General features: G+C 37.9%; 1 protein-coding gene across 1 annotated transcript in view; it reads left to right on the top strand.

Moving 5' to 3' along the window:
• Positions 1-24,157, top strand: part of LOC121826500 (vomeronasal type-2 receptor 116-like) — a 182,257-nt gene that overhangs the window by 114,933 nt on the left and 43,167 nt on the right. Inside the window, exon 5 of the mRNA XM_076560910.1 lies at positions 4,346-4,517. The gene's annotated coding sequence lies outside the window, so the exon portion shown is untranslated. The remainder of the gene's footprint in view (positions 1-4,345; positions 4,518-24,157) is intronic.

Raw genomic sequence — 24,157 nt, 5'->3', positions numbered from 1 at the left:
TAAAACAAAGAGTTGGTTCTTTGAAAAAATCAAGAAGATAGATAAGCCCTTATCCATATTTACCAAGAGGTAGAGAGAGAGCACCCAAATCAACAAAATCAGAAATGAAAAGGGAGACATAACAACAGACAATGAAGAAATCCAGAGAATCACCAGGTCATACTTCAAACACCTGTACTCCACAAAAATTGGAAAATCTGAAAGAAATGGAAATAGGTACCATATACCAAAGTTAAATCAAGACCAGATAAACAATTTAAATAGGCCAATAACCCCTAAAGAAATAGAAACAGTCATTAAAAGTCTCCAACCAAACACAGTCCGGGACCAGATAGTTTCAGCACAGAATTCTATCAGAAATTCAAAGAAGGGCTAATTCCAATATTCTTCAAATTGTTCTATACAATAGAAACAGAAGGAACATTACCAAACACTTTTTATGAGGCTACAGTTGTCCTGAAACCCAAACCACACAAAAATGCAACAAAGAAAAAGAATTACAGACCAATCTCCCTCATGAACATTGATGCAAAAATACTGAATATAATATTGGCAAACCGAATCCAAGAACACATCAAAACAATTATTCACCATGACCAAGTAGGCTTCATGCCAGGGATGCAAGGATGACTCACCATACAAAAATCTGTCCATGTAATACACCACGTAAACAAACTGAAAGAAAAAAAAAAACATATGATCATCTCAGATGCCAAAAAAGCCTTTGACAAAATCTAACACCCCTTCATGATAAAGGTCTTGGAGAGATCAGGAATAAAAGGAACATATCTAAACATAATAAAGGCATTTTACAAAAAGCTGACCTCCAAGATCAAATTAAATGGAGAGAAACTCAAGGTGATTGCACTAAAATCAGGAACAAGACAAAACTGTTCACTCTCCCCATATTTATTCAATATAGTACTTGAAGTTCTAGCTAGAGCAACAAGACAACAAAAGGAGATCAAACTGATAGAGATTGGAAAGGAAGAAGTCAAATTTTCACTATTTGCAGATGATATGATAGTGTACATAAGCGACCCCAAAAATTCTACCAGGGAATTCCTACAGCTGATAAATTTTTTCAGTAATGTGGCAGAATACAAGATTAACACAAATATATCTGAAAGAATACTAAGCAGCCATACTATGAACTATCTATCTAAAAATATCTATAATACATGTTACTTTGGGTATAAATATACAAATGCAGTTTAAATGGAAAACCTACAACCATCACTTTAATAAAATAGGCTAATGTTAAACAAAAATATCATTATAGCCACATATAAATATAGTTTCTCCCTCACCAAAGAAAAATTTCTTTTCAACAATTTGTGGGAGAAAACCATAACTAATCAAATGGGAGAATTCTGGAGCCTAGTCATGTCTGACACATCTACAAAACAATTCCCACATCTAAGGCTCAGAGAACATGCAGAACAGGGGAGCTAAAAGACTGTAAAAGGCAGAGGATCAGTTTTTTTTTGCTGAGATTGTGTATCCCAATATCAGGAGCTAAACTCTTATGTCTTACCAATGTGATGCATAAACATAAACTGAACAAGGAAAATGCTAATAGACATTACAAAGTAGTTCAGGAAGAGACTTTAAGGCCCAAACCTCACACAAAAAATCTACATTGAATGAATAAAGGCTGAAAGTGGGAAAAAAATAGTCTTCCCTTAGAAAAAGCACACATATTAGTTATCCAATACCAAATGGTCAGCACTGAAAACAAACATACATACAAATAACATAAAGACTGAACAAGTTATATAGAGAGTATGTACACATACATATATGCCTGTAATAACAATGAAGAAGAGGCCATAGATTTGAAAAAGTCAGGAAAGCTTTTTGTGAAAGTTTAGATGAAGAAATGTAAGGCAGAAAATGATGTAACTATATTATAACTTCAAAAAAAAGAAGAAGTATTCAGTTGTTTAATAAATGAAATTTGCAGAAAATTGGATAAAAACTAGAAGAAAATATTGAATGAACTAACCTAGACCCATTATATAAACCTTGAACATTCTCTCTCTTCTGAGGTTTCTAGCTCCTAATCTAAGCACATATGTGCCTCTATATGAAGGCTTTTGCCAAGTTTTAGTGTATCTTGTTTTGTCCTGTTGGAATTTTTGACTCTTATAGGCACAATATTTTCTGAAGAAGAAATGAAGGGAGTTGATCTGAGGGAGAGGATAGGTTGGGATGAGCTGGGAGCAGTGGAGAGAGGGGAAAGTGTGGTCTGAATATATTGTATGAGAGAGGACTTCATTTTCAATAAAAAACAAAGATAATACAGAGAAAAAATAAAAATACAGCAAATGGAGAGAACAATACATTGCTCTTTCTGCTATTCATTTTAAAGAAAGCAAGAATCTATATTTTTATATTCAGTGATATATAAGATTCCATAGGAGCAAAGATACCATGCATCTCATACAAGTGTGAACCACACAAAATATCAGCATGACAAAATAACCTGAAAGCTGCAATCGAGGCATGTAGATCATGCTGATAGCCAACAATTGTCTACTTAGACTTAAGAGCTGATCAACAAGAGGTAAACTATAACTGGTAATGTAAACCTCAATACTACCCATGGCTAACGAACCTATGGATGTTGGAAGGGCACCTACAAGCCTCATTTTACTAAATCAGCAAAACTCCTAACTATACTCTAAATCTTTGTTCTTTTCACCAAAGAAATGTAAAGCAATCAACCCTTATGAAGGAAACAGACAGAGACCACTACAGAAAACCACAACCAACAGAAAGGAAGAGTTTTGTATCCCTGTCTCAAGGTTACATCTACAATACAACTCCTGAACATAAAACTCAGGGACCATTGCAGGGGAGGGGATGGAAACATTCTAAGAACCAGAAGAACAGGTAGTTTGTGTTTGGTTGTGTCTCCAGCAATGAGCCACACCATTTGATGACATAGCAGTTTAAGAAGCTCAATAAAGACACATCCAAAAAGGAAAAGATCTCTAAACAGGTTACAGTGTGTTTTAAAAAAAACCTGTGAAAGGTTCAAAAGAAAAGAAAATGAGTTTAGACAGTCAAAGGAAAAATATTTCATAAATAATAAAATAAGTCTTTAAAAGAAAATAAAATAATATAAAACCATAAGCCATGTATAGAGAGAAAATATACAAAGATTCTGGATCCTATGTAGTGTTTTGTTGACTTTAAATTTTTTGATTGCTGAAGCGTGAACAATAGCTGCTGAGAGACATTGGATTATGGAAACTGCATAACTGAACCAATTTATATATATATATATATATATATATATATATATATATATATATATATATATATATATATATATATATTAGCTGGAAGATATTTGGTATTTATTTGGAAGTTTCTAAAATTCACAATTACAGAATACTGTTTTCTTTTGATCTGGCAAAGTAAAGAAACACCAGGTAATGTACGATTAGCTGTAAACCATATCTGCATATTAATGTGTCATGTACCCATCTCGTTAAAACCAAACCAACCAAGATAATGTTCTAAGACATTAGGATGGACATAGGATTCTTTGACCTGCCACCTAAGTACCCTTGGAGCTTAGGGAACTGTCTTATTTCAGCTCTAGCTTTATCTGCTAATGGAAACAGACTAGAAATTAGGAGGAATCTGGAGCCCTTACAACAATATATGATTATGATGTTTCATGATTTGCTTCACTTATTCCATTCATACTGAAAATGCTGAAGTTTTGTATTTTATATTTTAATAGACTGATAAATTTATAATGGCAAATTTCTAAAAAAGTTCTCTTTACAGTGCAATATTATGATTTGTCATTATTTAACATGACAGTTGGGAACACATCATACATTAGATAATGACAATAATGAGTGCAGAAATGTACAGTGTAATTTTTATAAAGAACTTAAATTTGTGAGAAATCATTTTATGAGCTGGAACTGTTTGCCGAAGATACAATTTATATATTTTATAAATGTGTTAACTTCAAAATGGAAGTAAAACATATGTTGCATTGGGGAAGAGGCTATGCTTTTGTCTCCACAAAAAACAAAAATCTGTGGATTCATTACACTATTTGAAAATCCTAGTTACAGACATCAGGAAATAAACCTAAAAAACCCAACACACTGATGATATTTTACCTGCTTAAATATAAAACAAAAAATCATTTTTGCCTGCTTTGTACAAACTGCACATTCTATACTTTTGTTAATGTAGATATATGTGTTACCTTTGAAAGTTTGTGTGTTTTAGGAACAAGGGGATCTTGAAATGGAAATGCGTGGTCCAGGTGATCCAACCTTTCATAATACCTCTCTTGCGGTTTCCTCAGAGTTCTGCAACCAGAACAGCTTCAAGGCAGCTGGCTGTGATTGTCCAGACACACAGACTACTCTAACTAGTACTTGAGCATTATCCTAATTTTCTCGGGGACCTCCAATGAGGCCATCACCCCCAGACAACAGAATGCAGTATAGAGAATATGATGCCAACTTTCCCAAGAGGTAGGTGGGTGTTTTTTTGGCCATTCAATGGGTTATGGATGTTTGTCATCATTTGGGGGGTTAGTTACATATTGCTGCTGGACATGGCCAGGGAAAAAACTAAAGAAAGGTGATTAGATTCAGGAATCTCTTTCTGAAGGGAAAGAGGGAATATATTATAGAAATCATGGGATAAAAGGATGGATTGTTGAGTCTACTTTTGAAAATGTCTAGTCTCAAATATTTCACAGTTATGAATTTTTGTATATTAATACAAGTTTAAGGTTGTTTTTGTTATACCGTATCTATACTTTATGTTTCTACTCTATTGTTTAAGATATTTTTGTTTATTGATACAAATTAACATTATTTTTCTTATACTGTATATATGTTTCTATTCTTTTACTGTACATATGCAGCTCATTTGTAATAGTAATGTAAAGTTTTCATCCTTGAAAGATATTTAGCATAATAAAGTAATATGGGTTAATAATACTCTATAAAAGTCAAATTTATAAAATGATGGTATGTATGTTTCAAGTTGATACAGAAATATATTTTAGGTAGATATTTGATCTTCAAACACTTCAATGACCTACAGAATATGGCATTTGAAATGTTTTAATAACATAAGGATTTTTTTTGACTGTGAGACATGTCTGCGCCTGTCAGCATCAATTTACTGCAGAAAAGGATGATGGATATTGAAGAACCTCTATATGTAGTTTGCTTTCTTTGTGGCAAAGCTAGCCATTTGGATAAGAAACTGCCCTTTCCTCAACTCCTGACAGTGCACTGTCCAAAATGGATAAGCTGTATACAAAGGGAAGTGTCTGCCAAACTTTGTCAAGACAAAGAAGGAGAATCCTCCAAAATTCCTGCTTTACAGAAAAGTCTGTGACATGTGCTAGTCCTGTAGGCCAAAGATGAATTACCCAAATTTACAGAGGAGACTTGGGTGACTGACTAGGCAGCCAGCTGTTTCTGTCATGTCTCTTAGATTTTGAAGTTGATATCTCTACATTTCCTATTTAGTCAATTAATAATCTATCCTTTTTGAGTCTATGATATAGATAGTTATAGTTTTACAATTTCCTTTGTTACTAAATTCAGAAAAGAAACTTACATAAGAGGCATAAAGTTAATAAGGTTGAGAAACATAAAAGCTTAAACTGTTTTTCCAAAAAGATATTTTGAGGTCTAAAAAGATATTCTTAGGATGTTAACACAGGTTATGACAAAAATGGTTTAGGTATAAAACTGGACTAAGATAGGACAGATAATTGAGTATTTTCTCTAAATTTGACAAATACAAATGGACAGGAAATTGTGAATGTTATTCTTACCGGATATTGTTCTTATTGTATATAATCTTACTGTGTTAGAGTTAAAACCTTTTTTTTATTTAGAAAAAATGGGAGGGGATATTGTGGAATATTCCTTTACACTGTGTGAAGATGTGTCACTGTGGTTTGATAAAAAGCTAAATGGCCAATAGCTAGCAAGTGTTAGAGCAGGGATTTCTGTACAGAGAGAGTGCCAGGAATAAGAAAGGCAGGGTCACCAGCCAGATGGAGAGAAAGCAGGATGGACATTACAGAGTAAATATAATTGAGCCACATAAAATAAATTAGATTAAAAGACATGGGTTAATTTAAGTTATAGGAGCTATGGGGGGACAAGTCTAAGTAGTAGGCTGCTCTTTAATAACTAATAATAAGTCTCTGTGTCATTTTCTGAGACACTCTTCCCCATGAATGAACACATCAATTGATTATGAAATGATCATTTACCAATGATCAGCCCTGAAAATGTAATTTCAAGTAAAAATATACATACTGAGCAAATTGTACTTGTGTGTGTGTGTGTTTGTGTGTGTCACTCTGTGTGTATAAACACATATATAGGTAACAAAACTTAATGACCATACAAGCCATGAATGAATTTGAATAAAATCAGCAGTAGGTATATTAGAAGATTCGGGGGGGGGGGAATGAAAAAGGAGGAAATGATGTAATTATATTATAATCTCAAAAAGTAAATAATAAAAATATTATGAATAACATTTCTTTGTTTATATTTGCAGCCAACAAGTGTAAATGGAAATTATATTGGAAAAAATATAATCAACTGGTTACTGTCTTAATGAGTATGCTACTGCAGTTAAGAGACACCATGGCAACACTTATAAAGGAAAAAATTAATTAGCGTTGGCTTACAATCTCAGAGGTTTAGTTCATTTACAGAATGACAGGTAGTGTGGTAGCATGGAGGCAAGCATGGCATTGAAGAAGTTACTGGGGTTCCACATTGAGACCCACAGATAGCAGAATGAGAGAGAGAAACAGAGAGCCTCTGGGCCTGGGTTGGTCTTCTGAAATGACAGAGCCTATACCCAATAACATTCCTCCTCCAACAAGGCGACCCCTGTTCCACAAAGGCCACACCTCCTAATTCCTGTCAAACAGGGCCACTCACTAATGACCATGCATTTAATATATGAGCCCGTAGAGGATATGGATGTTCAAACTACCACAGTTTCTTTGTTGTACTTTGTTGGCCTGTATTCCCTATTTAAAACAAGATTAAATGGCTCTAAGTGACTGAAGTTAAATAGGAATAAATTTTAATCAATTAAAAAAAACTCTCACATATAGAACCAAAAAAAAAAATTAGTACCCATCTTTTGATAATAACTCAATGTTAAGGGACTCATTTCCAGAAAAAAAATGAACATTCAATTAGAAAAAAAATGATCCTATTGCAGGGGCCTGTACTACTTCTCTGACTCCTATCATTGGGGATTATTCAGTTAAAGGAAATGTTAACTGAAAAAAATATATGGGAAAATTCAGGAAATGTAAGACAGTGTGAAAAAGAATCTATGCTTAATAGAAATAAAGGAAGAAGACTAGAGTCAGGCTAAGGTCAAAAAATATTTTCAACAAAATAATAGAAGAAAATGTCCTCATCCTAAAGACAGAGGGCCTTAAAGTTACAAGAAGCATGCAGAACACCAAATAAGACTGGAACATAAAAGAAATTACCATCAACACATAATAATCAAACAGTAAGTGTACAGAAAAATGAAGGATTATTGAAATCTGTAAGGGGAAAAGCCTAATAATATACAAATTCAGGCCCATTAGAATAACACCTGTCCTCTAATGGGAAACTCTAAAACCCAGAAGGGCCTAAATAGATGCAATGCAAACATTAAGAGACACAGACTACTATACCCAGGAGTCCTTTCAATCAGAAAAAAGGGAGAGATACAAAAATTCCATGATAAAATCAAATGTAAGCAATATTTATCTATACCTCCAACTCTACAGTAGGTAAAAGAAGGAAAACTTCAGTCTGAAGAGGTTAACCACACCTAAGGTGAAAAAGAATAAATATCACCAGAGAGACATAAACTTGTAGAAAAATCCACACTACTATAACAAAATAACAGGAATCAATATCCATTGTTCATGGAAAACTCTCAACAGAATAGTTTCAATTCCCCAATAAAAGGATACAGATTAACAGAATGGATTAGAAAACAAGATCCATCCTTCTTCTTTATCTATTAAAAATGCTTTACCATCAAGGATAGATATCACTACTGGATAAAAGGACAGAATGAGACATTACAAGAAAGTGGAGCATGAAAAATAGTTTTGAGGGTGTGATGTTTTGAAAGAAAATGGCCACCAAAGGGATTGGACTATTAGAAGCCAAGGCCTTGTTGGAGTAGGTGTGGCCTTATTCGAGGAAGTGTGTCACTGTGGAGGCAGGCTTTGAAGACTGACATATTCTCAAGATAATATCCAGTTCCTGTTGCCTGTGAGTCAATATGTGAAGACTATCAGCTCTTACTCTAGCACCATGTCTGCCTCCATGCTCCCTTGCCTCCCACCATTATGATAATGAATTAAACCTCAGAATTGTGAGGCACCACAATTAAATGTTTTCCTTTACAATACTTGCTGTGGTCATGGTGTCTCTTCACAGAAATAGAAACTATAACTAAGACCAGTACCAGGGACTGAGGTAATGCTGTGATAGACCTGACCATGATTTTGTTTGATGAAATATGGACCTTGGGACAGTGGATTAGAAAAGCAGTTGAAAACTTTAAATCCTGCTTAATGGGCCATATACCATTATGAGCATGGAACATGGTGACACTTAGTATGATTTGATGGACCTCTGGGGCCTTGCTCAAGATGTTACAGAATAGAAGAATATTAATATATGGCCAAGAGATTATTCTTTTGATAGTTTGGCAATGAATGTGCTTGATTTTTGCCCTTGTCAGAAGAGTCTGCCTGAGGCTAAAGTGAAGAGATATAAAATAATTTGGATTAATTCCACTGGCAGAAAAAAAATCTGAAAACAGCCTAGTATAGACTCTGTCCTGTGGTTATTAGTGGTAACTCTAATAAAGATTCATAATATAAAGGTGCAAGCTGCACAAAGAGATAAACAGATGTAGAAATGGTATAAATGGAGTGATGACCTCAGGGCAAGATCCCACCCAGCTAAGTTTCCAACTTGTGAAAAGGAATTAAAGAAAAGCTTAGATCCAGGTGTGATGGTACATGCCTTTAATCCTAGCACCTGGAAGGCAGAGGCTAGAAAAACTCTCAGTTTGAGGCCAGCCTGGTCAAAGAGTAAGTTTCAGAACACCCAACTTTAGGTGTGAAGGTACTCATTGAAAACAGAAAGTTGGTGTAGATGTATTTAAATGATGGGGTGCATGTTCCAGTCCCAGGAAGCAGCAGAACTTGGCAGCTCCATCCATATAGTTCTGTAGTTAAGGACAGAAGAAAGGAGCAGTGAAAATTGCCCATGTGAAAAAGAAAGTCACTGAGTCCAGACATGTGTCAGTGTTGTCCCTGACTGGAGGCCTAGAGAGGACATTGTGAGAAGCTTTGAAGTTGCAGCCTGGATTGCGTTGGAGGCTCTATGATGTTGGGGATGCCAGAGCCTTGCAATACCTGCCTAGGGGAGCTGATAACAGGGAGTGCAAATGGCCCAAGAGAAAGAAGTGTGTTGCAGTGAACAAAGTTGAACATGGTTGGTGATCTGAAGAGCTTTCTGACATCAGACATAGAGATGCAGAGTTTGGAGTTTGCTCAGCAGGTTTTTGATCTTGCTTTGGTCCAATATTTCCTCATTGTGCTCCCTTCTCTACATTTTGGAATGGTAATGTATATCCTGTGCCATCATTTCATGATGGAAGTATATTATCTGACTTTGTATTTTGATTTTTACAGGTGATTAGAGTTAAGATATTAAATGAATCTCAGAAGAGACTTTGAAGTTCAGACTTTTTAATGAGTTTGGTAGTGTTACTGACTATGGGGACTTTTGAAGTTGGACTGAAAGTATTTTGCATTAATTTGTTACAATTTTTGAGGCCAGTGAGTAGAATGTGATGGTTTAAAAGAAAATGGCTCCCAAAGCGAAGGGTGTTGGAGCCCATTTTCAGGTTTCCTAGGGACTTTACCATGCAGGTCTGTATAGAGAGGATGATTGGACCACAAGCCTGACTGCAGGTGTTTGAGAACATCTGCACTTCGCTGTGCTGGGGTGAGGTCTTGTGCTCCACCTCTTGGCATTCCCTTAAATACCGTAGGTTAGAGACAGTCAAGGCCCTATGGATTAGGATCGAGGCCCTATGAGGCTATCCTGCATTTTTTTCTGTTTCTCTCCTCACTATCCTTCTAACTAATATTTCCTGCTGCTCCTACTCAAGAGTACTCTGGGGGAAATGTGGGGGACCACCACAGACGTAACCATTGAACAGGGATTAAGACAAACAGAAATATCCAACGTGCTAGGTGAAAGAAAGAGTTAGGCCCTTCCAGGTAAAGAGGGTCTGACTTGGTTTTGTAGTGAAAAAAGTTAAATAGGGCAGGGGGTGTTATCCTCAAGAGAAAAAGAAAAAATAGCCTGGAAAGATGTTTGAGTATAAGGCTGCAGCATAGAATATTCTCTGTCAAGATTTCTCTCTCTCTCTCTCTCTCTCTCTCTCTCTCTCTCTCTCTCTCTCTCTCTCTCTCTCTCTCTCTCTCTCTTAATTTCTATGTATCAAATATAAGGAATGTAGAGTGTAGCAATACAGTGCAGGAAGATACTTAGAGTAAGGCAGTGTAGAAAAATTTAGAAAAATAGCATAAGAAAAACTTATATTAAGCTACAAAACAGAGAAATCAAGTCTTTAATTTTCTAATTTTAGGGCTATGACCACAAACTGGGAAGAAAAAAAGCTCTTCTTTGAGCTTAACAGGCAGAAAAAAGCTCTTCCTTAAGCTTATTGGGCAGAAAAGAGATTCCTATTGGTAGCTGTTGTTCTCTAGTGGCAGAAGAAAGTAATTCTCCCCGAGGTAAAAAACGTGGTTGAAATAAACCAAAGTTTAGAAGTCTTGGCAAAGATTGGTCTCTGTCAAACTAAAAACTTACTAGTAAAAATCTTGGTTGTGTTTCTCTCAAGCTAAAAGCTTTCTTTAAAATACTTAGTGTCTGTCTAAAAAACTGAAAAGCTTTCAGAACATTCTCCGTTTCTCTTTCTGTAAGGACAAAAAGTAAGAATCGCCTGGAGATATTAGTGCAGGAATTCACCTGTGGTTCACTCTACGAAAAAAACAACAAACCTCTTAGAACAGGGCAAATCCTCTCTGCTAAAGTTCTGACTCTTCTTCTTTTTTTTTCTTTTACAACACCATTCAGTTCCACAAAATAGCCACAGATTCCCCTGCTCTCCCCCTCCTGCCTCCCTCTCCCTCCCCCCAGCTCATCCCCCATTCCGACCTCCTCCAGATCAAGGTCTCCCCCGAGGACCAGGATCCACCTGATAGACTCAGTCCAAGCAGGTCCAGTCCCCCCCCTCCCAGACCGAGCCAAGCGTCCCTGCATAAGTCCCAGGATTCAAATAGCCAACTCATGCAACGAGTTCAGAACCTGGCACCACTGCACAGCTGCCTCCCAAACAGATCAAGCCAAATGACTGTCTCACCCATTCAGAGGGCCTGATCCAGTTGGGGCCCCCTCAGCCTTTGGTTCATAGTTCATGTGCTTCCATTCATTTGGTTATTTGTCCCTGTGCTTTATCCAACCTTGGCTTCAACAATTCTCGCTCATATAAACCCTCCTCTTTCTCACTAATTAGACTCCCAGCTCTCCACCAGGGGCCCAGCCGTGGATGTCTGCATCCAGATTCCTCAGTCCTTGGATGGGGTTTATGGCACAACTATCAGGGTGTTTGGCCATCCCATCACTAGAATAGGTCAGTCCCGGCCATCTCTTGACCATTGCCAGCAGTCTTTTGCGGGGGTATCTTTGTGGATCTCCATGGGCCTCCCTAGCTCTCTGCTTCCTAACCTTCTCATGTGGTCTTCATTTACCATGGTCTCCTATTCGTTGTTCTCCCTCTCTTTTCTTGATCCAGCTAGGATCTCCCGCTCTCTTTCCCTCGGCCGTAGCGCTTCATTGCTCCCACTGGTGACCAGGCTGTTCATGTAGATCTCATCCATTTCTCCGTGTCTTTTTTGGGGTCCCATTTTCTAGGTAGCCTCACTGGTGATGTGAGTAGCAGTCCAGTCATCCTTCTTCCACATCTATCATTTTGCTATGAGTGAGTACATACCATATTTGTCTTTCTGAGTCTGGGTTACCTCACTCAGGATGATTTTTTCTAGATCCATCCATTTGCCTGCAAAACACATGATGTCATTGTTTTTCTCTGCTGAGTAGTATTCCATTGTGTATATGTGCCACAATTTATTTATCCATTCTTTAGTTGAAGGGCATCTAGGTTGTTTCCAGGTTTTGGCTATTACAAACAATGCTCATATGAACATAGCTGAGCAAGTGCTCTTTTGTTATGATTGAGCATTTCTTGGGTATATGCCCAGGAGTGGTATAGCTGGATCTTGGGGGAGATTGATTCCCAATTCTCTAAGAAAGCGCCATATTGATTTCCAAAGTGGTTGTACAAGCTTGCATTCCCATCAGCAGTGGAGGAGAGTTCCCCTAGCTCCATATCCTCTCCAGCATAAAGTGTCTTCAGTGTTTTTGATCTTAGCCATTCTGACAGGCATAAGGTGGTATCTCAGAGTTGTTTTGATTTGCATTTCCCTGATGATTAGGGATGTTGAGCAATTCCTTAAATGTCTTTCAGCCATTTGAGTTTCTTCTGTTGAGAATTCTCTGTTTAGTTCTAAAACCCATTTCTCAATTGGACTGTTGGTCGTTTTGATGTCTAATTTTTTGAGTTCCTTGTATATTCTGGATATCAGTCCTCTGTCACATGTGGGGTTGGTGAAGATCTTTTCCCATTCTGTAGGCTGTCGCTTTGCCTTGTTGACCATATCCTTTGCTCTACAAAATCTTCTCAGTTTCAAGAGGTCCCATTGATTGATTGTTTGTCTCAGTGTCTGTGCTACTGGTGTTATATTTAGGAAGTGATCTCCTATGCCAATGCGTTCAAGACTACTTCCTACTTTCTCATCTAGCAGGTTCAGAGTAGCTGGATTTAGGTTGAGGTCTTTGATCCACTTGGACTTCAGTTTTGTGCACGGTGACAGATATGGTTCTATTTGCAGCCTTCTACACGTTGATATCCAGTTATGCCAGCACCATTTGTTGAAGATGCTTTCTTTTTTCCATTGTACACTTTTGGCTTCTTTGTCAAAAATTATATGTTCATAGGTGTGTGGGTTAATGTCAGGGTCTTCAATTCGATTCCATTGGTCCACATGTCGGTTTTTATGCCAATACCAAGCTGTTTTTATTACTGTAGCTCTATAGTAGAGCTTGAAGTCAGGGATTGTGATGCCTCCAGAAGTTGTTTTATTGTACAAGATTCTTTTGGCTATCCTGGGTTTTTTGTTTTTCCATATGAAGTTGAGTATTATTCTTTCCAGGTCTGTGAAGAATTGTGTTGGTATTTTGATGGGGATTGCATTGAATCTGTAGATTGCTTTTGGTAAGATTGCCATTTTTACTATGTTAACCCTGCCTATCCATGAGCATGGTAGATCTTTCCATTTTCTGACATCTTCTTCAATTTCTTTTTTCAGGGACTTAAAGTTCTTGTCATATAGGTCCTTCACTTGCTTAGTGTTACCCCAAGATATTTTATGTCATTTGTGGCTATTATAAAGGGTGATGTATCCCTAATTGCCTTCTCAGCTTCTTTGTCCATTGTATATAGGAGGGCTACTGATTTTTTTGAGTTGATCTTGTATCCTACTATGTTGCTGATGGTGTTTATAAGCTTTATCAATTCCTGGGTGGAATCTTTGGGGTCACTCAAGTATACTATCATGTCATCTGCAAATAGGGAAAGCTTGACTTCTTCCTTTCCAATTTGTATCCCCTTAATCTCCTTATGTTGTCTTATTGCTCTGGCTAGAATTCAAGTACTATATTGAATAAGTATGGGGAGAGTGGACAGCCTTGCCTCGTTCCTGATTTTAGTGGAATTGCTTTGCATTTCTCTCCATTTAATTTGATGTTGGCTGTTGGCTTGCTGTAAATTGCCTTTATTATGTTTAGGTATGTTCCCTGTATTCCTGATCGCTCCAAGACTTTTATCATGAAGGGGTGTTGGATTGTGTCAAATGCCTTTTCTGCATCTAGTGAGATGATCATGTGGTGTTTTTTCTTTGAGTTTGTTTATATGGTGTATTACATTGATGGACTTTTGTATGTTGAACCATCCTTCAATCCCTGGGATGAAGCCTACTTGGTCATGGTGGATAATTGTTCTGATGTGTTCTTGGAGTCTGTTTGCCGGTATTTTATTGAGTATTTTTGCATCAATGTTCATGAGGGAGATCTGTCTGTAGTTCTCTTTCTTTGTTGCATCCTTGTTTGGTTTAGGAATCAGGGTAATTGTAGCCTCATAGAAGGAGTTTGGTAATGTTCCTTCTGTTTCTATTATGTGGAACAATTTAGAGAGTATTGGTATTAACTCTTCTTTGAAGATCTGGTAGAATTCTGCGCTGAAACCATCTGGTCCTGGGATTTTTTTGGTTGGGAGACTTTTAATGACTGTTTCTATTTCCTTAGGGGTTATTGGACTATTTAAATAGTTTATCTGGTCTTGATTTAACTTAGGTATATGTTATCTATCCAGAAAAATGTCCATTTCTTTTAGGTTTTCCAGTCTTGTGGAGTAGAGGTTTTTGAAATATGACCTTATAATTCTCTGGATTTCCTCAATGTCTATTGTTATGTCCCCCTTTTCATTTCTGATTTTGTTGATTTGGATTCTCTCTCTGTGTCTTTTGGTTAGTTTGGATAAGGGCTTGTCTATCTTGTTGATTTTCTCAAAGAACCAACTCTTTTTTTCATTAATTTTTTGTATTATTCTCTTAGTTTTTAATTTATTAATATCACCTCTCACTTTGATAATTTCCTGGTGTCTATTCTTCCTGGGAGACTTTGCTTCTTCTTGTTCTAGAGCTTTCAGGTGTGCTGTTAAGTCACTAGTGTGGGATTTCTCCAACTTCTTTATGTGGGCATTTAGTGCTATGAATTTCCCTCTTAGCACTGCTTTCATGGTGTCCCATAAGTTTGGGTATGTGGTGTCTTCATTTTCATTGATCTCTAGGAAGTCTTTAATTTCTTTCTTTATTTCTTCCACAATCCATTGGTGATTCAGTTGAGCATTATTCAATTTCCATGAGATTGTAGGTTTTCTGTAGTTTTTGTTGTTGTTGAAATCTAACTTTAAACCATGGTGGTCTGATAGAACACAGGAGGTTATTCTAATTGTTTTGTATCTGTTGAGATTTGCTTTATGGCCAAGTATGTGGTCGATTTTAGAGAAAGTTCCATGGGGTGCTTAAAGAAGGTATATTCTTTCTTGTTAGGATGGAATGTTCTGTAGATATCTATTAGGTCCAATTGGGTCATGACATCAGTTAAGTCCTTTATTTCTCTGTTACGTTTCGATTTGGGAGATCTGTCCAGTGGTGAAAGTGGGGTGTTGAGATCTCCCACTATTAATGTGTGGGATTTTATATGTGGTTTAAGCTTTAGTAATGTTTCTTTTACATATGTGGGTGCCCTTGTGTTTGGGGCATAAATGTTCAGAATTGAAACTTCATCTTGGTGGATCATTCCTGTGATGAGGATGTAATGCCCTTCTTGATCTCTTTTGATTGATTTTCGTTTGAAGTCTATTTTGTTGGATATCAGAATGGCTACACCCGCTTGTTTCTTCAGACCATTTGATTGGAAATTCTTTTCCCAGCCTTTTATTCTTAGGTAGTGTCTGTCTTTGAATTTGAGATGTGTTTCTTGTATGCAGCAGAAAGATGGGTCCTGCTTTCGTATCCATTCTGTAAGTCTATGTCTTTTTATAGGTGAATTAAGTCCGTTGATATTAAGGGATATTAACAACCAGTGATTGTTCATCACTGTTATTTTTGGTGGTAGTGTGTGTGTACTTCTCTTCTTTGGGGTTTACTGTTGTGGCTTTATCTATTGCCTGTGACTTCCTTCGGTTGGAATTTTCCTTCTAGTGCTTTCTGTAGGGCTGGGTTTGTGGATAGGTATTGTTTAAATCTGGCTTTGTCTTCGAATGTCTTGTTCCTTCCGTCTATGATGATTGAAAGTTTTGCTGGGTGTATTAGTCTGGGCTGACATCCATGGTCTCTTAGTGTCTGCATTACATCTGTCCAGGTCCTTCTGGCTTTCAAAGTCTCCATTGAGAAATCGGGTGTTATTCTGATGGGTTTACCTTTATAGGTCATTTGGCCTTTTTCCTTTGCTGCTCTTAATATTCTTTCTTTATTCTGTACATTTAGTTGTTTAATTATTATGTGTTGAGGGGACTTTTTTTGGGGGGTCTAGTCTGTTTGGTGTTCTATAGGCTTCTTGTATCTTTATAGGCATTTCCTTCTTTAATTTGGGAAAGTTTTCTTCTATAATTTTGTTGAATATATTTTCTGTGCCTTTGAGTTGGTATTCTTCACCTTCTTCTATCCCTATAATTCATAGGTTTGGTCTTTTCATGGTGTCCCAAATTTCTTGGACATTTTGGTTCATGTCTTTGTTGGCTTTAGTGTTTCCTTCGACTGATGAAACTATTTCTTCTACTGTATCTTCAATGCCAGAGATCCTCTCTTCCATCTCTTGCATTCTGTTGGTTATACTTTCGTCTGAAGTTCTCAATCTTTTATTCAGGTTTTCTATTTCCAGCATTCCCTCTGTTTGTGTCTTCTTTATTTTTTCAATTTCCCTTTTCAGGTCTTGGACTGTTCCCTTTGTTTGTTTCATTGCTTTTTTCATAATTTTCTTTCAGTACTTTATTGTTTTCTTCTAGTACTTTATTGTTTTTTTTTTTGCAGGACTTTATTGTTTTCTTCCAGGACTTTATTGTTTTCTTCTAATTTGTTTGCCCTTTCCTCTAGTTGTTTACAGCGTTCTTCCAATTTTCTTGTCTTTTCCTCTACACAAGCCTCTACCTTCTTCATGATGTTACTCATAAGGCTACTTTTTTCTGCTTCTTCCAATTTTTGATGTTCAGGTCAAGATGTTGGAGGCGGGCTAGGTTCTGGTGATGCTGTATTGCTCTTCATTTTGTTGTATGTACTTCTGCCTTGACGTCTGCCCATCTCCTTGTGGTGCCTTCTTGGTCTTATCATTGTACTTGGTTCAGAAAGAGCTGACAGATTCAGGAAGTCTCTCTCTCTTGTCCAAAAGGGAGTTCTCTTGTCCAAATGGGAACTCTGGGGCAGGATGGAAGCTCTTATCTAGACTGGAAGTCTCTGGTCCAGAAGGGAAGTCAGGAGAAGGATGGGAGCTGGGGGCCAGTCTCTAAGTCTCAGGAGGTGGCTGGGGTCTCGGGCAGATGGGCGTGGGGGCAGGGCATTGAGATTACAGGGGCTGCTGGGGGGCTTGGAAAAGGGGATCCCTCCCGGTGGGGCTAGGAGGGGACCTGCCCGGTGGCCAGAACCTGGGGCCAAGTCGGGCAGGTCTTCTCAGAGTGGCTGGTGCCCAGGGATGGGCTCCGGGTTGGGCCTGGATACTCATCTCTGGTCCAGAAGGAAGTTGGGGGCAGGATGGGAGCTGGGGGCTAGTCTCTAAGTCTCAGGAAGTGGCTGGGGTCTCTGGCAGATGGGCATGGGGGCAGGGCGCGGCGATTGCATGGGCTGCCAGGGGGCTTGGAAAAGGGGATCCCTCTTGGTGGAGCTAGAAGGGGACCTGCCCGTTGGCCAGAACCTGGGGCCAAGTTGGCCAGGTCTTCCCAGAGTGGCTGGTGCCCAGGGATGGGGTCCGGGTTGGACCCTGATACTCACCTCTGGTCCAGAAGGGAAGTCAAGGGGCAGGATGGAAGCTGGGGGCCAGTCTCTAAGTCTCAGGAAGTGGCTGGGGTCTCCAAGTTCTGACTCTTCTAGCCAGTAAAGGGTGATCAAAAGTCCCTCCGCAATTAGAACCTAACCAAAGATGCTCGAGAAAGTGCAGGGCAGCTTGAGGAAGTTCCTGGCTTGGAGAAAGCAATAAAGCTGAGCCCTGTCTGCAGCAGCAGTAGAGGCAGCATCAGAAACTCTATCTGGGGGGAAGATCTGAGCCAGGACAGAATGAAGAACTTTCCAGGAGTAAAACTCTTTTCTCTCAGAGAAAGGATCTTTCTGAGAAAAGCTTTGTTTCAAGCACTTTTGGTTTCCCCCACTGACTCCCAGTGAGGTGAGGGAGTGAAGCCCTCAGGGGTTGTTGCCCCTATGAATAAGCTACTGTCTGAGAGTGCACAGACAGATGAACACAAACCACTGGGGAACTAATCCAGGAGAAAGGTCTGATTAGGGAAGTACACTTGTCCTAATGTGAGCTTAGGGATTAAAAAACCTCCCTTGATGAAAAGCAGAAGCTTGATTTATGAACACAAACTACACAGACCCTGAAAACAGAAACAGAGTAAAGCTCCTACCTCCAGAGGCAGCTAGCAGAGGAACAGAACTGCAGCCTGAGGCATCTGAAGCTCTGCTTCTGGGAGGAAGGAACAACCTGGACTAGATAAAGATCTTTCAGGGAAAGTGTCTCTGAAGGAGCTGTAGGAAAGCTCTGCTTTAATTGCTTTTGTTCCTTTTCACTGACTAGCTGAGGCAAATGAACAAGCTCAGAGAGAATTTTGGTATTAGGGATGCTCCCCTCTGTGCACATTAATGGGGCATGTGTGAATCTGATCTGGGGCCAGTATCAGATGAAAGAAAATCACCTAGCTAGGGCAGCTCAGGGAGAACAGAAATCTCTCCATGTCCCATGCTGAAAAAGTGGAATACAAAACAAAACAAAAAACTTGACTCAAACCTCCCAGGCTAGAAGCATGAAAACAAGCCTGGTAAAAGGGAACCAGAAGTTGACTTTCAGATCCAAAAAGATTTGTGGGAAATGGAGTCTGAAAGGTAGCTCACAACAGTAGGCTGATGCTGTGGAATGTTCTGTATGTCCTGTGGGAGCCTGTTCTCGGGTTCCTTGTGGCTTTACCCAGCAGGTCTGCCTAGAGGATGATTAGGACCATGGGCCTGAGTGCAGGTGTCTGAGATGGTCTGCACTTGGCTGTGCTGGGGGATGGTCTGTATGGCAAATGTGTTGCTCTGATTGGTCAATAAATAAAAACTGATTGGCTATGGCTAGGCAGGAAGTATAGGCGGGACTAACAGAAAGGAGAAATAAAAGAATAGGAAGGCAGAAGTCACTGCCAGACACCCACCAGGACAAGAAGCATGTGAAAATGCCAGTAAGCTATGAGCCATGTGGCAAGGTATAGATTTGTAGAAATGGATTAATGTAAGCTATAAGAACAGTTAGTAAAAAGCCTGCCATGGCCATAAAGATTGAAGCAATATAAGTCTCTATGTTGACTTGGTTGGGTCTGAGCGACTGTGGGACTGGCAGGAGACAAAGATTTGTCCTGACTGTGGGCAAGGCAGGAAAACTCTAGCTACAGGCTGATATAAGAGAAATGCATTCTGGGAAAGGTGGTTTTTCCACGAAAGATGGCAATCCTGCTCAGAAACACTTTTTCAATTCAAAATGAAGTTTCTTTCCCAAGCATTGCTAGAAAGCTTAGGTTTACTTTCCAAAAAGTTGAAAATAAATAAACAGCTTGCCTCACAAGAGATAATTTAAAGGAAAAAAAAAGCTTATGAGTTTGAGTTGTATTTAAGATTCCAGAGAAACACGTGCAGCATTTAAAGAAGTTCATAGTGAACTTAAAATGCATCTTTTAAAAAATTAAGAAGGAGGAAAATTGTCTTAAGAGTTTGTTGAATGTCAGTTCCTATGAAAATCTAAAAAGACTGTGAGCTTGGAGCTGCTCTGCCTTTGACCAGTAGCAGATCTGACATACAGGCTCCTTTTAGAAAATGCCTTATATTGCCTAATAGCTGCACAAGAAATTTTTGCTAAGAGCTTTACAGCAGTTCAATATGGTAATTTTACCCTCATCCCAAAGCCAAGCTTTCTGTAAAGCAAACCAAAAGTTCTGTTGTAACACAAACAATTGTCTGAATTATGGAACAGGGAGCTGTTTTGAATTTGTGTAAAGGAACAGCCTCTAGTTAGAAACTGTTTGCTCCTGAGTGCATTTTTTGTCAGTTCAGGAACAGCTAAGAGAGCCTGGTGAGAAAGATGACTAGGAAAAATAACTTTACACCAAGGATTACAGCCTTAACAATGATACTATGTTGTTCAAAGAGCTAAGTCACTTAGAGGTATGATATGCCCCTTAGAAGGTTTTTCTTCTCATTCTTTCTGTGAGTTTGAAAAATTACTCTCTGTCTTGTTGGAAAATAATGTAAATGTTAAGAAATCTTTTAGGTTTTTTCCAAGTTAGGTGTTTGCTTATAGTAGCACTATAGAAAGTTTCCTTACTAGTTCTTATGAGTATAAGTTTGTAAAATAGATCTATAAAATTCCTTTAAGACATGTAGTGAGAATATATTGAATCTGTAAATTGCTTTTGGTAAGATTGCCATTTTTACTATGTTAACCCTGCCTATCCATGAGCATGGAAGATCTTTCCATTTTCTGAGATCTTCTTCAATTTCTTTTTTCAGGGACTTAAAGTTCTTGTCATATAGGTCCTTCACTTGCTTGGTTAGTGTTACCCCAAGGTATTTTATGTCATTTTTGGCTATTGTAAAGGGTGATGTATCTCTAATTGCCTTCTCAGCTTCTTTGTCCATTGTATATAGGAGGGCTACTGATTTTTTTGAGTTGATTTTGTATCCTGCTATGTTGCTGAAGGTGTGAATGGTAGTCCTATAGAATTTCTTTAAGAACATAAACTTGTATGAATATAAGAAGTACATTTGCTAAGATAGTCCTGTAGAGTTTCCTTAAGAATAAAAGCTTGTAAGAATATAAATAAGTATATGTTGAATGTGAGTTTGTGAAAAAGTGCTAATGTTGAATGTGAGTCTATGCTTAATGTGTGTGGTGAAGGAACCTGGGACAGAGAAAACAGCATCCATAACAGACTGTTGGCTGTCAATCTGAGTGGTTTCAGAAACTTCAGAAGCTGCTAAGAATGGCAGATGCCAAAGCAAGCACAACAGCCATGGCCAGGCATCCACAGCTGAGACCTGCAGAACATCAATACAGTATGGAAAAACCTAGCAGTAAAAACATTGCAGTTTCTATTTGATAGCTAAAAGAAAGTCTCTTTAGAGAGGACTTTCTACCACCAGCTCTCACGGAACTAATAGCTTTCACCCTGTAGGAAAAACTGCCATAAAATGCTGCTGTAACAAAAGTGTCTCTGGCCTGAGAATGAAAGCAGCAGATATGCTTGTTTGAACTAAAATTGTTAACTGCAAATTGTTTTTGACAGTAAAATGTTTCTTCATATTTGGAAGTGGAATTCTAGTACCAGAATTTATTTGAACTTTTTGAACTTACAAAAAAATGAAATAAAACTACAAAAAGGTTTTGGTTATGGGTTTCTTCATATTTGGAAGGCTGGTACCATAATTTATTATTTGAATTTTTAGACTTAAGAAATGAGTTGGACAGTAATGATTTCATTACAATGGGACAGTTTGAATTTACTTATGCATATAGACTGTATCCATGGTGGTGACTTCGAAAGAGTTTTGTCAAATTATTTGTGTTAAAAATGAAACTGCTAAAATGGAGAAAATTATTATTATTATTATTATTAATTTTACATAGGCTCAAGATTCAGTTTTGTGTATGCACATATGCTCTACTAACTGTGGTGATTCATGAATTGTTTTGTGTTAAAATGGAACTGTTTAGGTAAAAATGAAACTGGTTAAAAATGGAGAAGTTTGGGTTTTTTCTTTTTTCTAAAAAATTATAAAGAAAAGGGGAGTGTTAATATTCCTTAGTCTATTAAATTTAAAAATATTTTAGTGTTACCTGAGTGAATTAATGTTATATTTTGTATAGTTCTATTAAGAAATTGTTTTTGTATGTAGGTTTATAAGAAAGTATTGATGAGTTTCGTGAGAATACTGCCTTTGAATGTATATTTGTAGGAATTATAATGGTGTATAGTAATGTTCATGTTAGAATTATTATATTAACCTATTGATATAATGCACCATGGTTTGTTGAAGTTAAGGAAGTATTTATGTTTGATGTGAATACATCAGAAGTTTATCCTATGTTTTTTTTAGCAAGAAATTCAAATGAGTGTATTAAGAGTTTGTTTTAAGATGTAAGATTGAGCGAATTGTAACTATGTACAGTAATATTTATGTTAGAATTATGTTAACCTGTTAATGTCAATGATTACACTATGGGAGTTTTTCAGTCTGATACACTTGCATCAGGAGTTTTTTTTATTATTATTATTTAAAGGGCTTGATGCAGCCTAGACTGCTGTAATCATCTTAGACCCATTTCAAAAAAGAAATGCCATCTTTTTTTTTAATTTTTTTTTTTTTTTTTGGTTTTTCGAGACAGGGTTTCTCTGCGTAGCTTTGCACCTTTCCTGGAACTCACTTGGGGTATCCCAGGCTGGCCTCCAACTCACAGTGATCCACCTGCCTCTGCCTCCCGAGTGCTGGGATTAAAGGCGTGTGCCACCACGCCCGTCAAGAAATGCCATCTTTATCATCCTCTACTCCCATACTTGGAGGTATGACAACTATGGAGATTCCTGTGAGCTCTCAGGATTTTTTTTATATATTAAGAAAGGAGGCACCTGTTGGAGCCCATTTTTAGGTTTCCTAGTGGATTTACCCAGTAGGTCTGCATAGAGAGGATAATTAGACCATAGGCTTGAGTGCAAGTATCTGAGTGGTATGCACTTGGCTGTGCTGGTGGGAGGCCTTTTGTTCCCCCCTTGGTCTTTAATACCCTTTAAATACGCTAGTGCAGTAATAATCATGTCCTGATGGACTGGGATCCAGGCCCTATGAGGCTATCCTGCATTTGTCTCTGTTTCTCTCCTCTCTATCCTTCTAACTAATATTTCCTGCTGTTCCTACTCAAGAGTACTCTGGGGGAAATGTAGGGGGGAGGGATGGCTCTCCACAGAGGGGCACTATTAGAAGGTATGGTTTTGTTGGTATGGGTGTGGCCTTATTGGAGGAAGTGTGTCACTGTGGAGGCAGGCTTTGAGTTCTCATACATGCCCACTCAGTGAATCAGACCGCATGATGTTGTTTCCAAGTCAAGATGTAGTGACTCTCAGCTCCTGCTCTAGCACCGTGTCTGCCTGCCTGTTGCCTTGCTTCTCACCCTGATGATAAAGAAGTAAACCTCTGAACTGTAAGAGAGCCACAAAAATTAAATGTTTTCCTTCATAAGAGTAATAGAAACCCTATCCAAGACAGAGAGAATTTAATATTACACAGTTATCAAGGAAAATATCACAAAATTCCTCAGTCAGTTAAAAATAGATTTGTAGATGTAACCAACAGTCTTATTAAATAAGAAACACAGAACCAATGTAAAAGAGAAAGCCAAGAGGTCAGAGATCAGAGCTAAAATCTCACCCTTCCTCCTGCGGTGTCCCAGTTTCCCAAAAGAGAGCTATATCCTGTCTGTCCGTCTTTTTATAGTATTTTGTTCTGCCTTCTCATTGGTTGTAAACACAAACATGTGACTGCCCCGTCACTGTCTGTATGTACAGCCCCCGAGGTCTTAAAGGCATATATCTCCAATGCTGGCTGTATCCCTGAACACACAGAGATCTATGGGATTAAAGGCATGTGCCACCACCGCCACACTCTTGCTATGGCTCTAATAGCTCTGACCCCCGGGTAACTTTATTTATTAACATACAATCAAAATCACATTTCAGTACAATTAGAATACCACCTCACTTCCCCTTTTCTATTTTAATAAAAAGAAAAAAAGCAAAAGGTTATAACTAACAAAAGAAAAACTATATACAAAAGTACAATAACTATATACAATATATACAAGTAATAAATACCTAAACAGGTATTTGACAAATCAGAGAAAATAATTCCATTATCAATCCTATTTTGGTAAATCCAAGATGTATCTAATGCACTTTCTATCCTAATTAATTTTCAACTATAACTAAGTAATCTTCAACCATAACTAACTAATCTTCAACTCCCTTAGAGACCCAAGTATGGGATAATATTAGCTAACAAAAATAAAAACAGGAAGTGAATGCAAGCAACTTCCAAAAATTTTGTGAGTTG

Source organism: Peromyscus maniculatus, chromosome 23 (assembly GCF_049852395.1).
Source record: "Peromyscus maniculatus bairdii isolate BWxNUB_F1_BW_parent chromosome 23, HU_Pman_BW_mat_3.1, whole genome shotgun sequence".
Lineage (NCBI taxonomy): Eukaryota > Metazoa > Chordata > Mammalia > Rodentia > Cricetidae > Peromyscus > Peromyscus maniculatus.
This window is presented reverse-complemented; position numbering and strand designations above follow the sequence as displayed.